The 18,982-nt window shown below is 39.7% G+C and overlaps 1 pseudogene; it reads right to left on the reverse strand.

The window, feature by feature from the left end:
* Positions 1–4,672: 4,672 nt before the first annotated feature.
* On the reverse strand, positions 4,673–5,984 carry LOC137774702 (tubulin beta chain pseudogene; annotated as a pseudogene).
* Positions 5,985–18,982: the final 12,998 nt, after the last annotated feature.

Raw genomic sequence — 18,982 nt, forward strand, 5'->3', positions numbered from 1 at the left:
GACCGTATTTATATATATATATATATATATATATATATATATATATATATATAAAATCTCCATTGCCTCTCTATTGCTTCGTGAGAATTTTCAAATCTGCTTTTCAAACTTCCTGGAGGGAGTGTTTTCTTAGCTTATCCCTGGGAGTTTTAGAACCCCAAACTAACCATGGCTGAACTTACTGTAGTATCCACTTTATGAAGGTTTTAAAGGAACTGATCAAAGAAAAAAAAAAAAGATGATTACCACACTTTTCATACACTTGCTCTCTGAAGAGATACCATAAAAGAGACAAGGAGCCTCGTTTGCAGTAATTAGAGACACAGTGTCGTCTATACATAAATATTTTAGATTTTGGCACATGTAATGGGTTTGTCATGAATACTGAGATTGAAGGAATAAGAATGAATGGTGGCATTGAATCCTGACACCAAGGCGATCTCAAAAGACAGCATAATTGGTTCTGACAAGAAGACTGATTCTGAAGCCTTTTGAAAACCACACGAAATGAAGAAGAAAAAAGCTTATGCAAAACGTCAAGTTTTACAAACCATCACATGTGATTAAAGAAATTGCATGTTATGCGGCAAAATAAGATAAGTGCAAACGTGGACATAAAATCCAATCTAGGTACCTGTTATATATCGTTTCATTAGAGGGAAAATGTCTAAGAAAGCATCTGTTTCCCCCATGGCTTTCCCTGCAGAAAGGAAAATCTCAGAATTGTAACAAACGACCCTGTGCTTTTTCACTTATTCCTGATATACAACTAAACTTGATTCAAGACGCTGAATCTTATCTTCAAAGCTCTGACTAAATTATACCTGGGCTCATTTTCTAGTGAAGAATGACAATGGAACCACCAAAGTTTTAGAGATTGTAAACTTATCTGGTACAGCTTTTCAGGCCCTGAAAATTATGATTTTGAGTCAGATCGGAGAATGACTGTGCTTGTACATAATTGTGTCACAATAACCACACCTTCTAGGTTTACAAACAAATGGATTATCATCATCATCATCACCAGCATTATTTCTCTTAGAGCCGTGATGGCGGTTGTAAACCAGTGTCCTTGACTTTGCTTCCACAGAGACATTAAACAAAACTTTCTTGGCCCCAAACCCTACGGTTATCACCCTGGAGAAAACTTAGAGGTTATCACCTGTAGTTCAGTATCACTCAAGGAAAAATATCTTGTTCATTATCAGGTCCAGCAAATTCAGCATTTCAAGTGACCTTTACGGAAAGCTATTTTAAATTGTGACAATCGCACCTTGGCTGTCTGGATAAAAGTCTATAACGTGTAAATAGAACATTTGAGTGTTGCACATATCACCTTATATTGTAATTTATATGTATTATCGATTCCAATATTAGGATCTGATAAACTCTATGAGTGTATTAAGCAGCATTATCTATTCATAAATTCTCCAGAATCTGTAATCAATATTAGAAAACATGCGATAGATTTTACACTTCAGCTAACATTATAATAAATTGAGGACATGCCTTTATATTTATGCATATTTATAGATACAGCAACAATCCATTCATTATCTATAATTCCAAGATATTAAAATTTCTGAAAACTGCAACTAACTTGGTGGCAAAACCTAAACTAACCTGACCTCATTTGGCAGCACTATCCAGCCTGAGCTGACATAAGCCTATTTACTGTTCTTTAACTCATTTGATGTTAAGTATTAACACTTCTGTAGAAATATCAGTGTGTCTGATTACAGAGTACTATATCGGAGCATGTATTACAAGGAACACATACTGTAAAATGTGTCCCTAGATCCCGTCTAAAATTCAAAAAGTTCTGCATCCCATAATATATCTGGCTACAAAGTTTTCCTAAGGGATTATGGAAATCCCTGTGTATTAGGTATGAATCTCAGTTCCCAAGCTATGGTATGCAAAAAACACATTACTTTCTTTGTTTCCTTTAAAACAACTTAAAGTTGAATCTGTGTCCCCTAAAGCACTTGCTCATGACTGGCAGACCCTCTCCCTCCATGGGTTACTCCCAGGTGGAAAAGCCATACATGGTGCCCACAAAGCAGGAGAAGGTCTTCTTATCTCTACTCCACCATGGCTGCCACTTAGCTACCCATGGGGTAACCAACTCATCCTTATTTGCCCAGGACTTTCCTGGTTTTAGCACAGAAAGTCCCATGTCTCAGGAACTGTACCAGGCAACCTGGACCTTGCTCTCTTGAGGTACACCACTCAGCTTATGGGTCTATTACTTCCTTGGGACACAGTCAAGGAGTGGTTCCAAATCTCAGGTGCACGTGGAATCCTCAGGTCTCTTCCCCCTTCCCATTCTCTCCCCCTTTCCTTGTCTTCAAAAGCATCCGCCTTCTCCCTGCCTTAACCAAGACACTTCCCGTATTTGAGCTTATGTTTTTACAAGTGACAGGAAGAACACTCAATTCAAGTGGCCTCTGCCTTCTTCCCAGTGAAAATATCTGAGGCACAGAAGCCCCAGAAGCCTGCTTCAAATGAACATGAAAACACATGAACGAACTGCCCTGTTGCACATAGGTCTATTTTAGAGAAGGTCCTTTCTTTATCAATTGGACAGACCTGAAAGTCTTTGGAGAAAGTGTCTCTGTTCCCATCAATCCTTTGTTTGGACACTGAGGCACTGGCTATACTAACATCTTACCCTCTTTAGTTGTTTTTTATGCTTTACAGTACCCTTTCACATACATTATCTCATAGCAGGGTGGGTGCTATTATCCTTTCATGTAGATGGAGAAATAAAGACTTGGAGGAGTTTAAATGACATCAGCACCAGCATTCTTCAGATAGTGTTTTCTGTCAACTCCAAGCAAATAGTTTTTAAAAGTCTTAAAAGTCAAATGCTGCCATCCAAATTGCTGCTTTGATTTCCTAAATTCAGAGGTTTTTCCCTTAAAAAAAAAAAGTTAAAGGATTCTCCAAGAATTGATATCCCCAAATACATGTGGTTGGCAAATACAGAAAATAAAAATAAAAGTGTACTGCTCTTCTACTCTTGCCAGAGGACAAGAAAACCTTAAAGACAACTAGCCACAAATATGTTCATCACACAGCTTATAGTGATGTCACCCAGATACAGTAAACTGCATCTGAGAGAAAGAATGGATTCTTTGATCTGGAAGGAAGTGTATGGTGGTTGGATGCCAATCTGGCAACTGTTTTCACTTTTTCCTTCCTAACAAAATCCCAAGTTTGTTCAGGTACCTACCCTCCTCCATGAACCTCAGGAGAAACTGAGCTCCAGGAGTGGACCTAATTGGCCTAAAGTCAATATCCCTCTTCTTGAGAACTGGCATGTGATCCAATTTTGGTTAATAAGACATAAGGAAATATTTGCTGGAAGCTTCTGGAAAAGTTCTTTTGCACAGTTAAGAAAGACCCAGGGAGCCAGTTTCTCTCTTCCACCTGATGAGAATAAAGAAAGAGTTTGCCCCAGACACTACAGGCAGCCATCCTACAACCCTAAAGGAGCCTGTCTGTGATGATATTGATGGTAGAACAGAGTGATAGAAGTACCTGGGTCCTTGATAAAATCAATGAATCACTAGAGCAGCCAATGCTGAAGCCTGTCTTACCTCTGGACTTTTTTTTTCAATTCCCACTTATTTTTGGCTCTTGGGGCAATGTCATCTTTTCCATATGAAAAAAAGCAGCAAGTTCAACACAACAGAAGTTTGAAGTGTAGAATAGGACAAAACCAAGGGTAGGCGGGAAAAGGCAATAGCAAAAGTAAGAGATAAGATGTTGCCAAAAGACAGATTGTATCATGTCCCCTCTCTGGGGAATGACATTTAGGTGGCAGCACATACCTTTCCATATAGGTACAGAAGGGCTGATATTAATTTTTTTCTGTAAGAAAAGATAGGCTTGGGGAGGGGCTTTCTGGAGGCTTAGAGACCAAGGCTGGTCTCTCTCTCACTCCTCTTGACCCCCTTTTCCGACCAGGGGAAAGGAAGGAATCGAACATTATGAAGGAGGTAAAGTGGAAGAGGGAAGGATCCCCCTTGACAGAGTGGGGGCCTGACCCTTGCAAAGGAACTAGCTCAGGACAGAGCTTGGAGGGAGACCGAAAATGGAGATAATACTGTTAACACCTCCCCTGAAGCTGAGAAAGGAGTGGGGAAATATCTGGAAACTAGGACTTCAATGGTCTGGATGCCCCTCTCCAAAACCTCACCCCTTCCTTGTAGGGACTTCTACCTGCTGCTTGGTTACCTATCCCCTGGGCTACCACATGGGCCTAGGTTGGTGTTCATCTATCTGTGTTTTCAGCACACGGTTCTAAATGGGATTTGATGAGACCCAGCTTCTTGGAGAGTTATCTCAAAAACAAAGAGGGAAATGTTCACTGGACAGATGGGAGGAGTGGGCACTAGAAGGAAATACAGGGTTACCCAGAATGGCAGAAATCTAGGTTCCCCAGAGTGGAGGAACAAACAACAAATATTTATTGAGTTGTTCAACAAACAACAAATATTTATTGAGTGCCTACTATGTGCCAGGCACTGTTCTAGAACCACCCTCCCCAAAAAAAGAAAAAACAAGATAGAGGCAGAAAATGCAAATTCAGAGGGAGAGGAAAGGGGCGGTTAAGGAAGAAGGCTGAGGAGACTGAGAAGCCTGCGGGGATGGGGACTCGGCCTTAAGCCTCCTCACCCAAATCCTCCTCCCCTTCTGCAGTGGCATCCTGGTACCGCTGGTACTCGGAGACGAGGTCGTTCATGTTGCCCTCAGCCTCGGTGAACTCCATCTCATCCATGCCCTCACCTGTGTACCAGTGGAGGAAGGCTTTCCGGTGGAACATGGCAGTGAACTTCTCTGAGATGTGCTTCAACAGCTCCTGCATGGCCATGCTGTTGCCAGTGAAGGTGACCACCATCCTGAGGCCACGGGGCGGGACGTCACAGAGAGCCGTCTTGACATTGTCGGGGATCCAGTCCACGAAGTAGCTGCTGTTCTTGTTCTGCACGTTGAACATCTGCTCATCCACCTCCTTCGTGGACATCCGCCCACGGAAGACAGCAGCCATGGGGAGGTACCCGCCATGGCGTGGATGACAGGCAGCCATCATGTTCCTGGCATCAAAGACCCTCCAGGTGAGCTCGGGCACAGTGAGGGCCCAACACTGCTGGCTTCCACGGCTGGTTAGAGGGGCAAAGCCAGGCATGAAGAAGTGGAGACGTGGGAAGGGCATCATGTTGCCTGCCAGCTTGCAGAGGTCAGCACTGAGCTGGCCAGGGAAGCGGAGGCAGGTGGTGACACCACACATGGTGCCTGAGATGAGGTGATTCAGGTCCCCGTAGGTTGGCGTGGTCAGCTTGAGGGTGCAGAGGCAGGTGTTGTAGGGCCTTGTTGTCAATGCAGTAGGTCTCATCAGTGTGCCTCACCAACTGATGGATGGCATTGTAGGGCTCAACCACAGTGTCGAACACTTTGGGTGAGGGCACCACACTGAAGGTGTTCATGATGCGGTCGGCATATTCTTCACGGATCTTGCTGATGAGCAAGATGCCCATTCCAGAGCCCGTGCCCCCGCCCAGCGAGTGGGTCAGCTGGAAGCCCTGCAGGCAGTCACAGCTCTCGGCCTCCTTCCGAACCACATCCAGGACTGAGTCAGCCAGCTCGGCCCCCTCTGTATACTGGCCCCTGGCCCAGTTGTTGCCTGTCCCAGACTGACCAAGAACAAAGTTGTCTGGTCTGAAGATCTGACCAAAAGGACCTGAGCAAGCAGAGTCCATGGTCTCGGGTTCTAGATCCACCAAGATAGCACAAGGAACATATTTTCCACCTGTGGCCTCATTGTAGTACACTGAGATGCTGTCCAGCTGCAGGTCGCTAGCCCCATGATAGGTGCTGGTGGGGTCAATGCCATGTTCATCACTGATCACCTCCCAGAACTTGGCACTGATCTGATTGCCTCACTGACTGGCTTGGTTGTGCACGATTTCCTTCATTGTTAAAATTTATTCTAATCTTAATTTAAGATTAATTTATTCTCTAAATTTATTTTAATTTATTCTAATCATTTTGCTCACCTTAAAGTGTGTATGGGGCAAGAAAATGATATGAACTAGTTTTTCTCTGCTGCTGGTCACAGGCTGGAAGGATGGGATGGGCTCCAGAGGCTAGAGCAGCGAGTTCCGAACGTGGCAGCAGGAAGGTTCTGAGAGTTGGACTTTCTTTTATGTGAACTAATATTTGTCCTTATTATTCAAGCCAGTTGCAATTGAGTTTTCTGTTCTTTGCAGCCAACAGCATCCTAACTGATATAGAGACCTATTCCTTCTCCAGTCTGTCTTCCTTTTACAGATGAAGAAACACGGCCAAGAGAGAATGTCCCAAGGTTACACAACCAGGATTTATAAACCTGAGATTAGTTGTAAAGGAAATTGCACAAATGGCTTTCAACATAGGTTAAATAGCTGATTTATAACATAGTCTGGCTGACACTTAGAACAATAGAAAGCTTTAAACTAGAGTTTACTCAGTAAACTCTAAGGGAACCTAGGGAGGGGTGCGAGGGATCACCTCGTATCACAACGCAATTAATCTCAAGTCTCAGGGTTCATGTCAGTGTTATGGGATGCCATTTAGCACTGCCTTTGGGAGTCAGGCCTTTTTCAGGATCTCTCTGCTGCACCTTATCATTTGAATCTTCTTTTTTATTTTTAGTGTTGATAAATGGACTCTTTTAATTAAAAATAACTTTCTGTATTATTTCACAACCTGTTTCCTTTTTCAGTTTGTGGCATTATGTTAAGAGAATGAAATGTGATAGGTGTGGAAAGGAGTATATTCCTTTTAAGGCAGTTAAAGGAACTCTTTGTTGTGCAGGCTGGCACCAAAGCAAGAAGTAGTGGTTATTTTTCATTGACTGTGCTCTGAGACTTTTCCCAGAAGGCTTAATAGGAGATGGTCCTCTTTGAGGGAGGTTGGCAGAATCAGAGGTATGTGCTGTGCTCTGGGGAGTACGTCGACAGCTCTTTTTTATCTGGCACACACAAAACGATGCTAATGCTACTTCTTGCTTCCCTGTGAGTATCTTTCCTGCCCTTAGGCCTTCAGAGAGTGATGGAGAACAAGAGAGAAGGAGGCTTGCCCTGACAACCATCGCCAGGAAACAGGTTCACTGAAGCTGTAAATTAGATAACCCACTTCCTGGAGGTGGTTCATAGGCAATGTTGAAAAATCTGCCAGCGTGGGAAACATTGCTACCTTTAGTTTCAGTTTAAAAAAATATATCATTTATGTTTGCTAATTAAACAAAAGTATATAGAAGGAAAAAATGGCTCAATATTCTATCATCAGACGATCCCTGTTAACATTTTTTTCTCATATAAATGTTTTCACATGTAAAAATAATAAGTGTAGATGGTAAAACAAAAATCAAACAGAAAAGTACGAAACAGCAAGGAAAATTCTGTTTACAGGTTTCCAGAAACTTCCTTATGTATGCATGTCCGCTCTTTTATTTATTTACATAACATAGGTAATGCTGCTCACTCTTTTCTTGCATCTGGATCTTTCACTTTTAGGAACTCTACTTTGATATTTTAATTTGACTCTGGCTGTATCATATTTTACTGAACCAATCTCCTTTGCAAATGTATCGGTGGACGTTGTTTTTAATGAACGTTTAAGAGATTTTGACACTTTAGAATCAAAATAGGGAGGAGGAATCAAGATGGTGGAATAGAAGGAGGGATAAAAACAGGGATCAAAAATGATTACCTCAATTATCATTCATTAATTCATGCATTTATTCAACAAGCATTTATTGAGCATCTAGTATAGAAGTAGGCATTTTGTTAGGTGCCAGGAATATCAAAGTAGGGTAACTGTCCCTTCATTAAGTGGGTCACAGCCCAAATGGAGGGAGGTAGCTCAGTGTCAATAATTACTATCACTGCTGAGATGCAGATAAGCAAAGGATACAGCATCTGTAGAGATTAGAAGCCCAGAGTAAACTTAAAATGAAGGGGTTAGGGAGGAGGAATTCTCAGAGGAAGCCACAGGTGGGAAGGCCTGGAGACATGAAGCAGATCAGTGTATTCAAGTTGCTGCAGGATTTTGGAGCAGTCAAGAGTACAAGTTTCATGAGCGGGCCCTGGAAGGACCTTAAGCTAGAGACAGAGGCTGGGGTAAAAGCTGTACCACAAAGACCCTGGAGTTTGAACTTTATCCTAAAAGTCATGGGGAACCAACTGAGGTTCTAAGTATTGAGGGGGGAAAGGAATTGCTGGGTGACGTGATAATTTTTAGATAATCTAAAACACAGCAGAGGTAAAAAATAAAAACAGAAAAAAATCTGGCTACAAATTAGTTCTCAGCATAGAGAAAGGGAATAAGAGCTAGATAAGAACAAGAAACAGACTTCAAATAAAAAATGAGCATGGCAGGGTATTGAGAGTATGAACAGGATGCCAAGTTGCTGAGGGGAAGTTAAGAAAGGTAAGGGACATTTTTAATAGAGTATGGTAACTTAAATCACTTGGATAAATTTTAAGTCTTAATAAATATAGTTTCAGGACATGCACCAGGAAAGACTGACCTTGGCAAAGGAAAACTAAAGTCCCTCCCAGTGGTGTGTTGGAGCCAGCGAAAGTGGTCATGGTGGGAGTATTTACATCATGGAAATTAGCAAACACTACAAATCAGATTTAAAAAAAAAATTTTTTTTTTCTCCTCAGAGTGCCTGTTAGACATTCGTCAGCACATCTCTGATCCCTCTTCAGTGGAAGAGCTGGGAATCATCAAAAGCATCCACAACTTAGTTCCTATTCCCCCTTCCAACTCCCTCAAGTCCTAAGATCCATTTCATTATTAAGATTATCAGCATTTCAAAAAATATACTCTAAAAGACATCATTAAATTTGTAAAGGGATAAAAACATTAAAAAGCATAAGCATAAAGACAGGTCCTGTGATTCTTGTGTCCAGCCCTGGGGAAGACCAAGAAGCCGGCAACTGGTGATGGTGGCAACTCTCCATTTTAAAAGCCTGTTTTCCGCAGGTGAGATGGACCTGGGCACATGGGTGCCAGCCTAGCAGAGGCCTGAGGTTATTCTGATGATTCAAAGGAAAGCAGTCCAGCTCGTTTGGCCAGTTCTTGGATTGTTTTCCCGACAGCCATTAATAGCTTTGGAACTACTGAATTCTCCCCTGATCACCCGAAGTTTTATTTCTTCTGTGGAATTCGAAGAGAAGTGTTTATTCTACTGCTACCATGTTGGTATCATTTTATGTCTTCTCTTTCCACAAGCTGCTGTACTAGAGCCAGAGTAAGAGGACTGAATCTGTCCTTTTGGTTTTGTATTAAGTGTCCACGATCATGCTAGAGAGACACCCTCAGCCTGTGAGCTCTTGAGCCAAAAGAAAACAACAGGCTTTTCATTAGGCAGTATTAGGCAATACAGGTCACCACAGCAGCAGCAGGAGTCAGGCCACGCCACCTCTTTCCATGCTCCTGAGCTGGATGGGAGTGTAGGGGTCAGAACTGAGGAATTGAGTTGAACAGCCAAAGGCTGGTTGGGAGCCTAAAGTTCAAGTTGAGGTAATTGCTTTATTGGCTCTGGTTAAAAAAAAAAAAAAAATGACCATCCTACATCATCTCAACAGGACGAAAAATTTCCCACGATTGCGAAAGTGCACGAAACACTCGTCAGCTCCCTGGATGTGAGTGGGAAGAGATAGGAGGGGGCGGGGTGAGCAGAGCTGCCTGGGAGTCGGTTCTGGCTCAGAGATTCCCACTCTCTCACCAAAATAGAACACCAGGACCTGCCTATGGGCCCAGAAAAGTGAGTCAGGTCTGGTTTTAAGGATGGTATCCTGATTAATTTCAGTTTCCTTATTAATATATTACTAAGTATCAGTTAACAATGACTTTTCTATCCCCTTCCCATCAGTGACCACCCAGCTTACCCCTTTCTCAGAAAACTTCTTTGCTTTCAGGTGAACAGAGCCCAGACTTATGCAAACACCTTGTTGGCATCTTTTCCGAGGAGGGGATGGTGAAAGGAGATGTTAGCACCAGCCAGCATCCTTCTCATCAAGTAACTTCATTATCGCTAGGGCAACAAGAAACCTGATTTGGTGGGGACTGAAGGGTCTCCAGGATGCAGGGCTTTCTCTTGTGAATAATGGAGAAAGGTCCTGGCAAACTGGGATGAGTTGGTCACCCTAATCATAGCAGTATCTGATGAGGTGCCAAGTGAGAAAGAGAGACAATACAGGCTGTTGAAGGTTGGGATCAGTGACATCACAGCAGCTTGGAGTTTTGTTGAGTGCTTTGTATTTTACAGAGCACTGTCACACACCATCTCATTTTAATCTTATAAAAATTTTTATTCTAAATGATCTAAAAGTTTCATGCATAATGTGATACCATTATTACTTCAGTTGTTAAGAAACTGCATAAATACAGATAAAAGTTGAATTATGTTGCTTCTAGTCATCTCCTATCAACCTTTGTATAGTAGTGATTTGATAGCAATATTAGTTTAATGTTAATATTTTCTGTTGTAATCAGTTATGAATCTTTTTGTATTAGAAAGGGTCATGTTACTATCCCCGATAAAGTGTGTAAAATAGAAATTACACGTAAATGAGGCTGTAGGTGCCTTTAGTCATGATGAAAGAAACCTCAGAATTCTTAGATATAAAAGTGTTCAGATGTATTTAGTTATAGAAATGGATGAAAAGCTCAGAATTTTAAAATATTTTTCTGTGTATTCTATATCTAACCACATTCAGATAAACAGTATATGTATGTATGCATATTTATATCTTTCTCCATGTTGGGATTTTTCTGATATTTCTCTAAAAACCATGTACTACAACAAAAAGCAATAAATTGGAAAAAAATGAAAGCTGAAGTTGACTTGGATAAAAATATGCATTCCTTTCTATTTAAGTTTTCAAAATATTAATGACCTCATATAAAACAACTTTTGTTGTTGGTCACTATGTTGGTCATAGTTTCACTATGGTTGAAATGATGCATTGCAGGAATAAAATAAATCTTAAACAAGGGACATCTTCTAAATGTTAGCTAAGAAAAAATTGACAATAGGCTTATCTACTGTTAAAGACTGAATGTTTATGTCGTGCCCTAATTTTTATGTTGAAGCTCTAACTCCCATGTGATGGTATTTGGAGATGGGGCCTTTGGGAGGTAACTAGGGTTAGATGAGGCCATGAGGGCGGAGACTGGCCTGATGGGATTAGTGCCCCTATAACAAGAGATACCGGAGCTCTTTCTACCTCCTTCTGCCATATGAGGACACAGCTGGAAGGTGGCCACCTATAAGCAGGGAGGAGAGCTCTCACCAGAACCCAAACCATGCTGGCACCTTGATCTTGGACTTCCAGGCTCCAGACTGTGAGAAAAGTAATTTCTGTCATTTAACACACCCAGTCTATGGTATTTTGCAGCCTCGGCAGACTAATACATCTAGCACAGGGATGGCAGACGTATACACTATTGCTAAGAAGGAATGATCATATATCATTGAACCTTAATGTAGTGGGATGTCCCCCTCATCCCCAAAATTTAACTTGTGCTTGTGTTTTTTGTTTGTTGTTTTTGTTGTTGTTGTTTGCTCCTGGGTCACCCTTGAAAAAGTAAGTCACCAGCAGGAACATGGCTTCATCCCCCAAAAGAGGGTGGAGAAGGTGGACCCTCTGGGAGCAGTCGAGGCCCAATGTCAGGAAAAGGCAAGGAGACCTTTACTGCTAGGAGTGCCTGGGACCCTAAGAGGCAATAAATGGAATACAATGGAGCAGAACAGGGAAATGTTGAAAACATATGTAATGATTAAAAATAGAAAGGCCTGTAATAAACTAAAAAGTTAAAACACTTAAAAAAAAAAAAAAAAGCCTATTGTGGATGAGGGTCTGAAAATGAGAAGCTTCCCAGGCTCACTCTTGATATTCAAATCCCTACGAAGATAAAAGGGACGCTGGTTGGGCGTCCTTAAATGGTGGGCTATTAGGCCTCTTCTGACACATAACACTACTATGGCAGCTGGTGCCTTGGAGGCTAGTTTAAAATTAAACTGTGAACCTGGGGAACTCAAGTGAGGAGACTCCTTGCCTAAGCTTGGCCTGAGGAACAAACTTAGCCTCATTCAAAGATCCAACATGGCAGAACCAGTCTCCTCAAAGTCATGACTCCCCGTTCCCATCCACCCACAGGGACCTGGGCCAGAAATATTCCCCCTTGGCCTTTAGATTTTATGGAACAACTTTTCCTTAGTGACACCATGTGCTGGTGAGAATTATGGCAGTAAATGTCCGAGCTCTGCTAGGATATGGAAATCAGACTGAATCCCTCCATTAGACTGTGTATGCCTTTGGGGTCCTTAGATGTTGAAAGGAAAGGGGTAGCCTCAAGCGTAAGAGAGTAAACTTCCTGCTTAACTGGCATGGAAAGAAGCTCAAGCTTATTTTAAAATTTAATTTAGAACATAAAATAAATGTGTGTATCCCTGCAGCGGACAAGTTTGATTGACAATCATGCATGCCTCTAGTAGTGGGTGCATATTGCTTGTAAGGAGATGCTTTAGGGGAGACTTGAGACCAAATGGATGGGGATTCAGAAAGGAATCATGGTTTGTGTGTTACTTTTCAAAGGAATTGATGAAGAATTTCCTTCCCAAATTGTTAACACGCTGTTGAACGTAAAACTAAATGGGACTGAAAATTACAACCTCATTTCTATGTTTGATCTTTCTGGCAATGTTCTCTTAATCCCTCTCTCAAACTACTTTCCCAGGTAAAATAAATAGGAGAAACGTGTAAGATCTAACTCTGCAAAAGAAGAGAGTTATAATTTATTCTCCATTTGTGAATCTCTATGAAAATGAAATCACGGATGAGAGCAAATGGAGTCAGGTTGACGCTCTGGTGAACAGGCATGTATAAAAATCTGGATATTAATGGATCATATTAACGTACCTAATTAAGTTTTCAAAAATGAAAATCGATTACGTTTTCTGTTATTAAATGATTTGAACTAGAATTAACTTTTTTCTTCACCTTCATGAGCACAGTAATACTTCCAGATTCTACAACATTTTCAAATGAAAAGGGATTGGGTTTTAATCATAATTTCTATTAAGCTCTTTATCTTGGCATCTCTTCACTTTCCTTCATTCCACATATAAATCCCACCTCCACTCCCAACCATTTATAAAAGAATTTTTAAATTGAACTCATTAACATTCTGGTAATGCTCTTAAAGATCCTGTTTAAAAAGAGTATACAGATTTGAATTATTACATTATGAAGAATCTTGTAAGATCCCAAAATACACATTTCTTATGCCTTCAAAAATAGTCTTCTTTCTTCAACTTTTAAACCTATCCATGTATTATGTAAAACAAAATGAAACAAAATGCATCCTAATTAATATTTAGAACAAAAAGGTGAGTAGTTGGTTGACTTTCGGTTACGGCTTTTGATTTTCCACTCTTTGAATAAGAAAGTTGTGTAAGAAAAATTTTCTAATACTTGTACCCTGAATATTTGGTGCAATCCATCCTGTTCCACAAATATGAAGGATATGTAGAATTTGTCTTGCCATGACATAAATATAAAAAATTGTGTCAAAACTACTGTGGGCTTGACGAGTCACAGACATTTAAAGCACCTGCAGATCAGCAGGTTAATAATCCTCAATCCGCCATTTCTATTTAAAAACAAACTCTACCTCTTGTCTAGGATTTATTAAATTGGCCATTTTGTCTTCTCTTGTGAAATGGTTCATATTCACACATTGAAATCTCACTTCGTATCTGTGGTTGGCAAGCAAAACGGCAACATTGAGCTTAGCTGTGAAGAGGTAGATGACCTATTAAAATAACGATTAAGCAAAGGAATCCAAAAAAGGTGAAACTTTCTGTCCTTTCTGACATCCATATGTTTTCCGATATGATTCAGCCTTGTTTTTGTGGCTGGCAAAGTGTTTTGTAGTTAAAGATTTGGGCTCAAGAACTGTGTTTTAGTTCAGAAAGGCCAACTGCATGTAGTTAATTGTTGGACTGTTTACATTAGTCTCATTTCTAACTGGAAAAGGGCCCTGGAAAATGTTTTCAGCGTCCAACAGAGACAAATGTTTAATGTGGAACATTTCAAATGAAACATTTTTTTCCAATACATCAGTTGTTTTAAAATATTTTCTATGCTGAAATGTACTCAGTATAGCACCATGAATGATAAGGTATCTTATTCTCCTCTTAGTTACTGGAAATTTCTGGTGGACTTTGATGTATCAATACATATGTTTGATAATTAGACTGGCAGTTTACTCCAGGTTCTACATTTTGCATACATTTTCCGCAGTACTGATCACTGATTAACCATGTTGTTTGTTACCATTTCCTTGTCTGTCTCTCCCACTGGGTCATGAGCTTCTTGAGACCAGGAACTGTGGTCTTTATCTCATATACTTCTGCCTAAAACAATCCCATCATTGTAGGCACGCATTTGTTTTTCTTTAAATATTCACTGGGTACTTGCTAGGTGTAAATCACAGTGCCAAGTTTAGTTACTTCACATCCACAGAATAAGCTAATGGCATAGGTATATTATCGTTCTCATTTTTTGAGTGAGGAAATGAAGTTGTGGAAAAAAGACCATGACCGTGACATGGCAGAGCCAGGCTTCAAACCCATGCAGCCAGACTTCAGAGGTCCTGCTCCTACTCTCACCAATATTGCTTTACAGGAATGATCTGGGGGTGAAGGCAGATGAGAGAGAAGAGTGGTGAACTTGTCCCTAAAAAGACAGACTTAGGTGGATAATAGAATACAATTTCCCAAATCTGTAAGCCAGAGCTTTGAAAGTTGTTGATTGTATAGCTCCAGTCTTCATTCCCTCAACCACTCTCTTATATTGCCTGTAATTTATTAGAAATACTTCTGTATCCACATTATGGATACAGTTATACTTTCTAGAGGCTGTTAAATAAGATCTGAAGTGCACCATTGAGAAATCCCTACACTTAAAACAGCTAGAGAAAGAAGAACAAAGAAAACCCAAAGTCAGTAGAAGGAAAGAAATCATAAAGACCAGAGTAGAAATAAATGAAATAGAAACAAAGAAAACAATAGCAAAGATCAATAAAACTAAAAGCTGGTTCTTTGAGAAGATAAACAAAATTGATAAACCCTTAGCCAGACTCATCAAGAAAAAACGGGAGAGGACACAAATCAATAAAATCGAAATGAAAAAGGAGAAATCACAACTGACATTGCAGAAATACAAAGGATTATAAGAGATTACTACAAACAACTATATGCCAATAAAATGGATAACCACAAAGAAATGGACAAATTCTTGGAAAGGTGCAACTTTCCAAGACTGAACCAGGAAAAATTAGAAAATATAAACACTTATCATAAGTAATGAAATTGAAACGGCAATTAAAAATCTTCCAGCAAACAAAAGTCTGGGGCCAGATGACTTCACAGGCGAATTCTATCAAACATTTAGAGAAGAGCTAACATGGATCCTTCTCAAATTCTTCCAAAAAATTGCAGAGGGAGAAACACTCCCAAATTCATTCTACAAAGCCACTACCACCTTGATACTGAAACCAGATGAAGATGTCACAAAAAAAGAAAACTACAGGCCAATACCACTGATGAACATAGATGCAAAAATCCTCAACAAAATACTAGCAAACAGAATCCAACAACACATTAAAAGGATCATACAACATGATCAATTGGGATTTATCCCACGGATGCAAGAATTCTTCAATATATGCAAATCAATCAATGTGATACACCACGTTAACAAATTAAGGAATAAAAACCAGATGATCATCTCAATAGATGCAGAAAAAGCTTTTGACAAAATTCAACACCAATTTATGATAAAAACTCTCCAGGAAATGGGCATAGAGGGAACCTAGCTCAACATCATAAAGGTCATATATGACAGACCCACAGCAAGCATCATACACAATGGTGAAAACTGAAAGCATTTCCACTAAGATCAAGAACAACACAAGGATGTCCACTCTCGCCACTCTTATTCAACATAGTTTTGGAAGTCCTAGCCATGGCAATCAGAGAAGAAAAAGAAATAAAAGGAATACAAATTGGAGAAGAAGAAGAAAAACTGTCACTGTTCACCGATGACATGATACTATACATAGAAAATCCTAAAGATGCCACCAGAAAACTACTAGAACTAATCAATGAATTTGGTAAGGTTGCAGGATACAAAATTAATGCACAGAAATCTCTGGCATTCCTATACACCAACAACAAAAAATCAGAAAGATAAATTAAGGAAACACTCCCATTTACCACTGCAACAAAAAGAATAAAATACCTTAGAATAAACCTGCCTAAGGAGGTGAAAGACTTGTACTCAGAAAACTATAAAACACTGATGAAAGAAATCAAAGATGACATAAACAGATGGAGAAATATACCATGTTCTTGGATTGGAAGGATCAGTATTGTGAAAATGACTATACTACCCAAAGCAATCTACAGATTCAATGAAATCCCTATCAAACTACCAATGGCATTCTTCACAGAATTAGAACAAAAAATTTTACATTTCGTATGGAAACACAAAAGACCCCAAATAGCCAAAGCAATCTTGAGAAAGAAAAACAGAGTTGGAGGAATCAAGCTCCCTGACTTCAAACTACACCACAAAGCTACAGTAATCAAGACAGTATGGTACTGGCACAAAAACAGAAATATAGATCAATGGAACAGGATAGAAAGCCCAGAGATAAACCCACACACATATGGTCACCTTATTTTTGACAAAGGAGGCAAGAATATACAATGGAGAAAAGACAGCCTCTTCCATAAGTGGTGCTGGGGAAACTGGACAGCTACATGTAAAAGAATGAAATTAGAACACTCCCTAACCCATACACAAAAATAAACTCAAGATGGATTAAAGACCTAAATATAAGGCCAGACACTATAAAACCCTTAGAGGAAAACATAGGCAGAACACACTATGACATAAATCACAGCAGGATCTTTTTTGACCCACCTCCTAGAGAAATGGAAATAAAAACAAAAATAAACAAATGGGACATAATGAAATTTAAAAGCTTTTGCATAGCAAAGGAAGCCATAAACAAGACAAAAAAACAACCCTCAGTATGGGAGAAAATATTTGCAAATGAAGCAACTGACAAAGGATTAATCTCCAAAATATACAAGCAGCTCATGCAGCTCAATATCAAAAAAAACAAACAACCCAATCCAAAAATGGGCAGAAGACCTAAATAGACGTTTCTTCAAAGACGATATACAGATTGCCGACAAACACATGAAAGGATGCTCAACATCACTAATCATTAGAGAAATGCAAATCAAAACTGCAATGAGGTATCACCTCACACCAGTCAGAATGGCCATCATGAAAAATCTACAAACAGTAAATGCTGGAGAGGGTGTGGAGAAAAGGGAACCCTCTTGCACTGTTGGTGGGAATGTAAATTGATACAGCCACTATGGAGAACAGTATGGAGGTTCCTTAGAAAACTAAAAATAGAACTACCATACGACCCAGCAATCCCACTACTGGGCATATACCCTGAGAAAACCATAATTCAAAAAGAGACATGTGCCACAATGTTCATTTCAGCTCTATTTACAATGGAAGTAACCTAAGTGTCCATGGACAGATGAATGGATAAAGAAGATGTGGCACATATATACAATGGAATATTATTCAGCCATAAAAAGAAATGTAATTGAGTTGTTTGTAGTGAGGTGGATTGACCTAGAGACTGTCATACAGAGTCAAGGAAGTCAGAAAAAGAAAAATAAATACTGTATGCTAACACATATAAAAGGAATCTAAAAAAAAAAAAAAAAAGTGATTCTGGAGAACCTAGGGGCAGGACAGGAATAAAGACACAGAAATAGAGAATGAACTTGAGGACATGGGGAGGGGGCAGGGTAATCTGGGACGAAGTGAGAGAGTGGCATGGACTTATATACACTACCAAATGTAAAATAGATAGGTAGTGGGAAGCAGCCGCATAGCACAGGGAGATCAGCTCGGTGCTTTGTGACCACCTAGAGGGGTGCGATAGGGAGGGTGGGAGGGAGACGTAAGAGGGAGGAGATATGGGGATATATGTATATGTATAGCTGATTTACTTTGTTATAAAGCAGAAACTAACACACCATTGTAAATCAATTATACTCCAATAAAGATGTTTAAAAAAATAAATAAACAAAATAAAATAAAATAAAATAGTCGGCTGGTGGGAAGCAGCAGCCTAGCACAGGGAGATCGGCTCGGTGCTTTACGATGACCTAGAGGGGTGGGATAGGGAGGGTGGGAGGGAGGCTCAAGAGGTGGGGATATGGGGACATGTGTATGCATATGGCTGATTTGCTTTGTTTGCAACAAACTCTCACAGTACTGTGAAGCAATTATACTCCAATAAAGATCTATTTTATAAAAGAAAAAGAAAAAAGAAATCCATACTCCAAGGGTGGTTAGTTGAGACTGGAAGGATCTTTTTTTTTTTTAAGAGAAAATGCTTTTTTTTAAAATTGAAGTATGGTTGATTTACAATGTTGTGTTAGTTTCAAGTGTACAACAGAGTGATTCAGTTACATATATGTGTATATATATATATATATATATATTCCTTTTCAGATTCTTTTCCATTATAGGTTATTACAAGATATTGGGTATAGCTCCCTGTGCTGTACAGTAGGTCTTTGTTGTTTACCTATTTTATATATAGTAGTGTGTATATGTTAATCCCAAACTCCTAATTTATCTCTCACTGCCTCCCACTATTCACTTTGGTAACCATAAGTTTGTTTTCTGTGTTTCTGTTTTGTATATATATTCATTTGTGTTATTTTTTAGATTCCACATAAAAGTGATATCATATAGTATTTGCTTTCTCTGTCTCACTTATTTCACTAAGCATAATAACCTCT

Source organism: Eschrichtius robustus, chromosome 13 (assembly GCF_028021215.1).
Source record: "Eschrichtius robustus isolate mEscRob2 chromosome 13, mEscRob2.pri, whole genome shotgun sequence".
Lineage (NCBI taxonomy): Eukaryota > Metazoa > Chordata > Mammalia > Artiodactyla > Eschrichtiidae > Eschrichtius > Eschrichtius robustus.